The following is a 10,065-nucleotide window of genomic DNA, read 5'->3' on the forward strand; positions in this document are numbered from 1 at the left end:
AGATTCCATTCTTTTCCTCTTCATAATAAGTAAAATCCTGCCAAAAGTCAATGTTCTGAATTACTTTAAAATTCATTTTAATGTAAATTTGGACAGAATGTTTTATTTTTCTCTTGTTATAAGACTAGCCAGTCTGCAAGAAAACTGGCTGACTAGAAAAGAAGTTCGTGATTTTAATAGGAAACTTACTATGAAACAATGAAAAGGATAAAACTGTGCATACATGTGTGGTGGAAAAATTTTTAAAATTTGTTTTTTAGTGGTGAGAGAGAAGGGGATATTGAGACTATCGTGTCCAAAACAGAATTCCAAACTATCTTTTGTCAGTAAATGCACTATATTAAATTTCTAGATCTTTCAATGGTGATTAATACTGACTGAGCGCTAGGACAGCACAAAAAAGTCACAGCTTTTCAAAATTAGCTATTTCAAAATAACCAGATTCTCCTTTGTTACCAGGATTAATTATTAATATTCTTTCTAAAAGTGATCTTTGTACCAATTCACACATGAACAATGTCAAAGCTCAACACTTTTCTCTTGATTAAAAATTTCAAATTATCCTTTTCCACAAAAGTTATAATAAGGAGGATCATTTTGTTTGACTAGACTGCAAAAAAATCATCTACAGCAGATTAACAAATATTTATTAGCCTTTGCAATGTGCAATCTACAGTGGCATTTATTGGGAAATAGATTAAAATATGTTTTCTATTATAAGGATCTTATAGACTATCTGGAGAATAAATCAATAAAACTAGAATAATGTATTTTTTCTGTTATAGTTTTGTATAAGTTTGGAGGTATGGGCGTAAAGGAAATTGTCTACATTATGCTGAAAATTTCAGGATGTTTTTTCAGAGTCTGATGCCTCTAGAAGTGATTTCCAAGCAAAAAATAGGAACCATCCATGCCCTCTGAAAGAAACAGGAAGGCTTTTTCGTTTGAATGGATATTAGACTTGAAACAGTATATACCTTTTGGGTTATTAGCATTGGTTTCATCAGCCTACAGCAAATATTACATATAGGGAAGATAATGGAAATAAGACTGGGGAGGTAAGCAATAATTAGATGATGAAATAACTTGTGTACAAAGCTTATTGTGCAAGTTATCATAAATATGTAGAATCATTAGATTATAAGCGCAATAAATTCAGGTCATTTAAAAGTTTCTTTAAATGTTTTATCTATTTTTGAGACGGGGCGGGGGGAGAGAGAGAGAGACAGAGTGTGAGCAGTGGGGAGGGGTAGAGAGAGAGGGAAGAGAGAGGGGGACACAGAATCTGAAGCAGGCTCCAGGCTCTGAGTTGTCCGCACACAACCCGATGTGGGGCTCGAACCCACTAACCCTGAGATCATGACCTGAGCCAAAGTCAGTCGTTTAACCAACTGAGCCACCTAGGCGCCCCTGGGTCATTTTTGTTAGACTAGTTTCTCCAGTGGTAGACCTGTAAAGTCAATCAATGTAAATGTTTTGGTAGCACAACAGAGAAACACATCTGGATAGAACCATCTGAAATATTTATTGTAAGTTTTCAATCTCTCTCTCTCTCACTCTCTCTCACTGTCTCTCTCTGTCTCTCTGTCTCTCTCTCCCTCTTTCTGTCCTGCCTTCCTTCATACGTACATATATCCCAGTGACAGCTGCCTGATCCATTTATTGTGTTTATTTTTTTAAGTCTGTTTATTTATTTATTTTGAGAGAGAGCTAGAGAGCGTGCACAAATGAGGGAGGGGCAGAGAGAGACAGAGGGAGAGAGAGAATCCTGTGCTGACAGCGCAGAGCCTGAGCTAAAATCAAAAGTCCCATGCTTAACCGACTGAGCCACTCAGGCCACCCTGATCAGTTTGTTTTAAAAAGAAATACAAAATGTCGTATCATTTTCCTTTTATAAATATCAGAATAATGAAGATAATCAAGGACATTATAAGAAATTAGTTTGTAGCCTTAAAATGGACATATTTTAGTTTTATAGTGACTACTATTCCTTCCTATTAGCCAGAGATACGTTAAATAAATTGATAAAATGCTAAGCAATCATAAGAATGTTTAAAAGGTAAATACTTATATACACACAAATGCAAAACACCAAGTAAGCACCAAGAGGTCATGTAGAAACTGATCTGTTCTGGCCTAACTAAACTCCACAATGTGTTCTTTTAGGAGTTGACCTTTCTATTTTGAATTCTGGACAAATTCAAATTCAATTCATACTTTCACAGTGTTTTATGCAGATTAGAGTATGCATGAGGCCTCACGTTACTGAGTGAACCTCCCTGGGGGTTTGAGCCTGTCACTTCCCACTTTTCCAGGTGATCTGTCGATCCAGTGAAAAACCTCAGGATGGGCTAACAGGACACCTCTGTGGCTGAATGAGTTAATGCAGCTTCCTAAAGTGCTTACACTTTGTCTCTCACTGGAAAGCCTGGCTCATTGCACATCCAAAATGTGCAAAGCAATTTAGGTCTGCAGCAACAGCCAGATGGACTGCCTTGAAGGCAGAAGTCCCTTGTTTACAGACAAAACAAGTCCAGAAATGCAGTCTAAAGCCAAATGCCCACAAAATGTGTAGGCAAGCTTCAGGTGGTTAAATCCCCAAGCTAACATGATATCTCAAGAGGGTAGATTTTTGTATTAGAATTTATTATAGTGCTCATGATAACTGATTGTGTTCTATTGAAACAACAAATCATTTAGTATGGATTAGGAAGCCCTTTATAAGGCTAGGCCATGAGGACAAGAATTAACTTTGATATACCAAATAGGAAGAATTAATCTTGAAGATTATAATACATTATAATGCTTTGTGGAAAATACTGGAGAAGCCCAAAGTAGCACTGTGCAAAGTGTAAATCTTGACAAGACAAATGTTCCTCTTTATTTTTTTCCAATTATTCACCAAAAACTATTTTCTCATAGTTTCCTAGAATAGAGATTTGTTTTCTTCTTCTACTTTAAAATGATGTAGGGATGAAAAGAGCCCTTATTTGTATATACTTAAAATTACATACCTTATGTCACTGAAATGAGACAAAGTACATAATAAGGTATTCTACCATTGTTTCTTAAAAATTTGAAAACAGAGTAGCACCTGAGAAGAGCATGGATAAAATAATAACTGTCAAAGATGATGACTTGGAGTTGAAAAAAATTCAAATTTTATCTTGTTTCCTATGTGAATCTTTGGGCATATTGCTACATATTATATTCTAAAATGTTTTCTTCTCTTTCCCTTTTAATGCATCTTTTCTAGAAAGTCAGTATCTCTTGAGTTTGGGGAAATGTAATCAACTCAGAATCATTCAACAGTATAGAACATTGCAGTGTTTATGGAGTGAAAACACAGCCAGCTGGGAAAAGTCGTATCTCTAAAAAAAGTGATTTGACTTAAAAAAAAAATAAAATTCTAGCCTTGGAGGTACAGGCATGTGTGTGTGTGTGTGTGTGTGTGTGTGCGCGCGTGTGTGTGCGTGTGTGTATTTGCACATACATAAATATGCCTGTTAACAATGGTCTCTTTATCCAACTGTAAACTTGGCATAAATTCTTGAGGATTTATTTACCAGGTAACTAATAACTAGTAAAATTTTTAAAAATTCTATATCATTATTATAAGATTTTTCTCTTTTAGAGAAGAAATTTGTCTGTATCTGAATCAAGTCTGTTAAATTACAGCCATTGTTAAAGTGACTAGTTGAAAGGTGTTTGCCTTCAATTATCTTATTTAAATTTCAACTCATGACTGGCAAAGCAGTGAACAGCAGGTGATATATTTTGAAGATAAGAATAATCCTGTCTTTAAAAAGAATTGAATACTATTCCAATTTCTTTAGGGAAAACAATGTGCTTGCACAGAGAAGCCCCAATGGAATCAGCATGTTTTGAAAACCTACTAAGTGCAAGTGAACCTGTTAGAATATGTGGGGATGAAGGGAGAAATGAAACAACATTCCTAGAGAGAGTGATCGCAACTTTGCACATTAGAGTCACCTGGGGATTCTTTCAAAATCTTGAAGTTTAGGTCATAAGTAAGTCCAATTAAATCAGAATTTGAGGGGTGAAACTCAGGAATTAACTCCTCCAAGTTACTGATATGCAGCTCACCTAGAAAAATACTATACTAGGGAGGTTTTTCTCATTTTAATGTTCCTAAGAATCACTTGGGAAATTTGATAAAATGCATGTTCTCTCTGACTAGATCTTAATGGTGCCTTAGAGTTTACATTTTAACATATTCCTAGAACCAAGTGAAACAAATGTGATTTTCTGTTGTTTTTCCTGGTGACCTTCTTGTGTATAATCATTATTTTTTTAATTGTGAGGTCTTCATTGTATTTAGCAATTTATTCATGATACAAAAATGGATTACTAGGGAAGGATGTATCTTTCAACTGCCAGGTACCTGGTGCACTACTCCTCGAGAATCATTTTAAATTAACTTGTTTGCTTTATGGTTTCTTACAGTATCCAAGTGGTGAATATCAGCTTCAAATCCATGTGTAGACCTGCTTAAGGATACATCCTGTCACAGATTTTCCTTTTTCCTCTGTTTCCCAAGAAAAGTTTGTTGAAGTCTCCTAGAGTTATGAGTGTTTCATGGTAGCACACGCATCATAATTTCCGTAGCAGAGATGCCAGCTACTCACCAAATTTCTTTTTTATTAAATTTTTTTTTTCAACGTTTATTTATTTTTGGGACAGAGAGAGACAGAGCATGAACGGGGAAGGGGCAGAGAGAGAGGGAGACACAGAATCGGAAACAGGCTCCAGGCTCTGAGCCATCAGCCCAGAGCCTGACGCGGGGCTCGAACTCACGGACCGCGAGATCGTGACCTGGCTGAAGTCGGACGCTTAACCGACTGCGCCACCCAGGCGCCCCACTCACCAAATTTCTTTTAATAATTTTCCTCCTGTCTTAAATTTAGATGCGGCTATGTGGTTGAATTTGAGTAAGTAAAACATTAATGGAAGTGACATCTAACAATGCTTCTAAAAATTTCCACACACAGCGTTCCATGCCTTCACTTTTTTTGCCAGCATTTGCGGTGTCCCTTCCTCCCACCACCATCCCTCCCCACTATACTGTTCATATGAGAAATAACCTTAAGCTTTCTGTGCCATTACATATTACGCTAACGAAGACAGTATGATATTCAACTTCCAGCCTCGGTTGATTCTGAGTTTCATTTACTGCCTCTGAGGTCAAAAGTTTCTTTAAACCAGTTATGGGTTGAATTGTATACCTCGGAAAAGATATGTTGAAGTCTTAACTCCTGGCACCTGTGAATGTAGCCATATTTGAAAATAGGGTCATTGCGGATGTAATCAAGTTAAGATGAGGTCAGTTAGGCAGACCCTAATCCAACATGGCCTGTGTGCTTATGGAAAGAGAAGGGAGACAGAGACAGACAAGCACAGAGGGAAGATGACATGAACAAAAACAATAGGAATGCTTTATACGGAGAGAGGCAGACATTTGAATGATGCAGCTGTAAGCCAACAACGCTACTGGAAAAAGGGAGCGGCAGGGCAGTATCTTATCCAGAGCATGGCCCCGATGACGGTTTGATTCCAGACTGCTGACCTCCAGAATTATGAAAAAATACATTTCTGTTAAATCACTCAGTCTTTGGCACTTTGTTACGGCAGCTCTAGTGAACTAACACAAAACCAAAGGTCTATAGTGCATGTTTGGAAATGCCCTGAGGACCTCAGTTCGATGATCATCAGTGATCGATTTTCTTCTCATGGAAACTGGTTGCTTTTATATTTTGGCCAAGTGATTCCTTTCTAAATATTCAGATTTACAAGGTTTACGTAGCCTTCCACCTTCCCTAGTGATGAAAACTGAGAACTGAAATTATCTATATCTACTAACTTTATAATCTATATTAACAGGGCTTGACTATTTCCCTGTCTCTATCATCGTGCATTTACTCTTCCAGGCAGTTGCCAATGACTTAATTGTTCCTTCTTGGGACATCCAGAAAATTCCATTTGAATAAACAATACCTGAACAGATAACATGAAATGGAAGTTTTACTTCCCAAGACTATCAGTCCCCTCACCGTAAGACGATTACCTTCTGTGTCCACCAGCGCTAAATTATTGTATCATTTAGATACTGTCCTTTAACCAGACTCCAAAATTTCCTAAGTCCCCAGACTTATCTTCCCATCTTTTGGCTACTTACAAGAGTCTGTCACATAGTGATCTCCTTTGCTGCAGTAAGAGTAAACTGAGCTTTGTATTATGAACAGATAGTTTTTGTGGCAGTATTTGAAAATATAGGTTGAAAAATTTAGAATAGGCAACAGAAGAAGAAGACCCTGAAGATGAGTTAAAAGATCCCAAAATGTATAGGCTACCAGAGTTGTTTAGAAAAGCTAAACTGGGAAAAGGTCTTTTGGAGTCTACCCTCAAAGCCTTTCCTCTGATTAAGTCCCACAAGCAGAGAAAGGATGCGTGATTTGGAAACATCATAGATATAAGCTCATTTCGAGAGATAATTCAGGAGTGGATCCTGAGCCATATGTGACTGGCTCACTCCACTTTCTGTGAATAGTGTTGAAGCAGAAAAGAAGATTTAATACACAAGCAAAAAATAGAATGAAAAATAGTTTCATCGCCAGACCTACAGGAGCAAGCTGAACATTTTGAAAAAAGCCTAAAAACAAAATTAGAATAGGTCTCAGAATTGTGGGCCTATAGAAAACAAAAGCTAGATGTTCCCACTTCAGTCAGTAAATACACAGCAGGATAGAGGATTCTTTTGATAAGGATTCTTGTAGCTGATATACAAACAGAAAAAAAAAACTTTGGAAAAAAGGATTAACCTGTTAAGAAGGTAAAAGAAAAAAAAAGATCAATGAAGATGTACAGTGGTGCAATCAAGAGTCCATTTCTCTGTTTTACCCTGAAATTCATGAGAATATAATTTTCTAAATATTGAAACACAATTTTACAAAATTATTATTGATACAGGTGCTACAATATCAAAGTTAAGTCCACCATTGCACAGCCTTTCACTCAGAGTCAACAAACTTACACGTGGTAATCGTCCGAGGGCTTAATAATTACTATGCCAGAACTTTAACTGGAGAATGTTCTTCCTTCATGTGTGAACCTACACCTAGTACCTTAATAAGAAGGGATCCATTGTACAAATAAGAATCGCCACAATCAAGATCTTCTGAAGATCTCTCTCTTGAAATCCTTATCCAAAATAGGTCAAAGCCAATTTCGAAATGAACTTACCAGTACTCTTATGCCAAAATCAAGCCGAAATTAAAGATAGCAAGTTGGCTGGGACTTCTTGCGGCAAAAAAAATCCATTTGGTAAGGACAGGACTGTTGGACCTGAACACAAGTGGCTTCAGATTGACCCATCAAAAATTCCACCCAAACTCACAAAAAAACCTCTTAAACTGGAAGATAATTAAGGACAAAACCAATAGTGAAAAGATTCACCACACCCTGCACCATTCCTTGCAACACGCCCGTCTTTCTCGTCAGAAAACTCCAGAGCACTGGTCTCAAGTCCTCAGTCAGAACTTGTAGAAAGGATTTAAATTTCCCTCTGATTCTACTTTTATACGGCATCGGGATGACCTTTTGTAGTACTCTAAAAATGAGGTGAGCTTTGAGACTGAGTCCATCTATCTACTTACAGTTCCAGCTCAGAAAAGGCAAAAGGTTTCTAAAGATAAGTTCATATTATATCCAAAGTTCATAACTTAGGACATGATTTATAGCACAATCCTGGCACTTCTCACTTACCTGTAATGACAGCCGAGGGGCTGAGAGAGAAGAGAGGAACATGAGAGAATGAGTTCCCTAAGTCCCTCTGGAACAGTGATGCTCTCCCTGCTTCTTAGTAACTGGAGTGATGTTCTCTTTTTCATTTTTTTTCCCCCCTAGAAGAAGGAAATATAGCAAGAAAAATATATTCAGACCAGTTATAGTTTGTCAGTAAGTTAGCACGGACCTGCACGTATCAGAGCAACTGCATTTTAAGTAAGGGATAAGTTTGACCCGATCAACTTTTAAGACACAGTATTATACTGCTTGCTCCCATCAATTCACATTTCAACATAATGAAGCCCTAACTCCCCAAGTACCTCAGGATGTGATTGTGTTTGGAGGTAGACCCTTTAAAGAAAATGAAGTTAAAATGAGGTGGTAAGCATAGACCCTAGTCAAATCTGACTGATGTCTATAAGCAGAAGAGATTGGAACACACACACATGAAAAGCCACCAGGGATACATGCACATGAAGAAAAAGCCAATGTGAAGGCACAGCAAGAAGATGCCAGCTGAAAGACAAAAAGAGAGGCTCAAAAGAAATCACACTCGCCAACACTTGACCTTGGACTTCTGGCCTCGAGAGCAGTAAGAAAATAAATTTTTGTTGTTTAAGCTTACCCAGTCTGTAGTGTTGTTCTGGCAGCCTTGGTAAATGAACACACAGTGTGTACCAGCTAATTGACTGTATTTATCAGCAACATCATTTAACATTCTTTTTATCATCTCTAATAAGATAGGCCCGTTGTGGCTTGTTGCAATAGTGTAAACTGTCCTTATCTTTGGTTTAAAGAAAGGCAATGAAGATTAAAAACAGAAGTGCAACATTTCACAAGAAATCAATTGTGCATTATCAATTACAAATTTAGTTTTAAAAAGAAAGATTACTATTAAACCACATCGTATTGTAAGGGTATTGAAAGGATTTTTCTACCTTTGAAGAATACTGTACATTTATATTTTTATTTAAAAAAAAATCTTCATTGGGATCAAAAGAATTACCAGAAGTTTAGCTTATTGAACAGAACTAAATACACTTGTCTTCCTATTAAACATCTAGTGGTAGCTTTTAAGAAAATCGATGTGTAAAGGTTTCAACAAATTAAAAGAGTATTTTCTCTGCATATCAGAGTTGTCAGGTGGTGAATTTTGAAGCCTCATTTACATGTTTGTTATTACTGGTGTTTTTCCCATCTCCTACAATGAAAAAATAATCTATTATTAGGGTCCAATGTACTCTTAGGGTCTTTGTCTAGTTCATGATATATTGTCAGCCCCTAAACAGTGTCTGGGTATAATAAGTACAAAATTACCATTGTTAAATAAGCGAATCAATGTTTATTGAACATTCTTTTTCACTTCTTCTTTTGTGAATAACCTCTTTCCATTTAATGCAGGTATTTTGAAGTTCATATTTGTACATTAAAATATTTTTCTCTTCACTAGAACCTTGCACTTTCTTTAACATATGGACCTTGAAAATCAACTAGACAAAAAAGACAGTATTTCCAGTAAACCCTGTCATATAAAACAAATATATTTACTAAACACAAAAATGGAACACACTGACACACGCATATGCTTCCAAATAAGTTTCATTTTGACAAAATAAATACTAATGGAAATAAAAGTCCACAGATACTTTCTACATTTACTCTCCATGGAATACTGATAGAATGAGGAAATGTTTAAGCGCTGCAAAAACAGAAAACTGAATACCACATGGTGTTTTTTAAATCTCAAGTAGCTCACCATCTGTACGGTGAGCAATATATATGAATAAACACTTCCAGCATAGCGATGGTAATTACCATTCACTGATCATTTGACAAGTGTCATGTGTCAGTCAAAGCATTCATATGTATCTATTTAATTAATACCCTGTGATTTATTATTATTTCTCCTACTTTAGAGATGGAAAAACTCAACGACTTGAGAGCCAAGTAACTTGCTTATGCTACAGCATTTTGAAATTTCAAATCTAGGACTCAAGTCTAGGCCATGAGACCTCAGTGCCCCTCATCTTAGATAGTACCCGAGAAATGCAAAGAGAACAGTTAAAATCAGCCAGTACAGGGAGTGTTAGATATGGTGGGACGTTGTTATGCGGCTGACTTCTTAGAATAAATAGAGACTAGACACTGATGGAACAACATGTGTATAGGGTTGTGAAAGTGAAAAGCTATCTAGTGGGACAATTCTTTAAAATGAGGCTAAAACAAAAGCATTTTCTCAGAGAAATGCCTTAAGAGAATTTG

Source organism: Puma concolor, chromosome C2 (assembly GCF_028749965.1).
Source record: "Puma concolor isolate L17-30 chromosome C2, mPumCon1.1.hap2, whole genome shotgun sequence".
Lineage (NCBI taxonomy): Eukaryota > Metazoa > Chordata > Mammalia > Carnivora > Felidae > Puma > Puma concolor.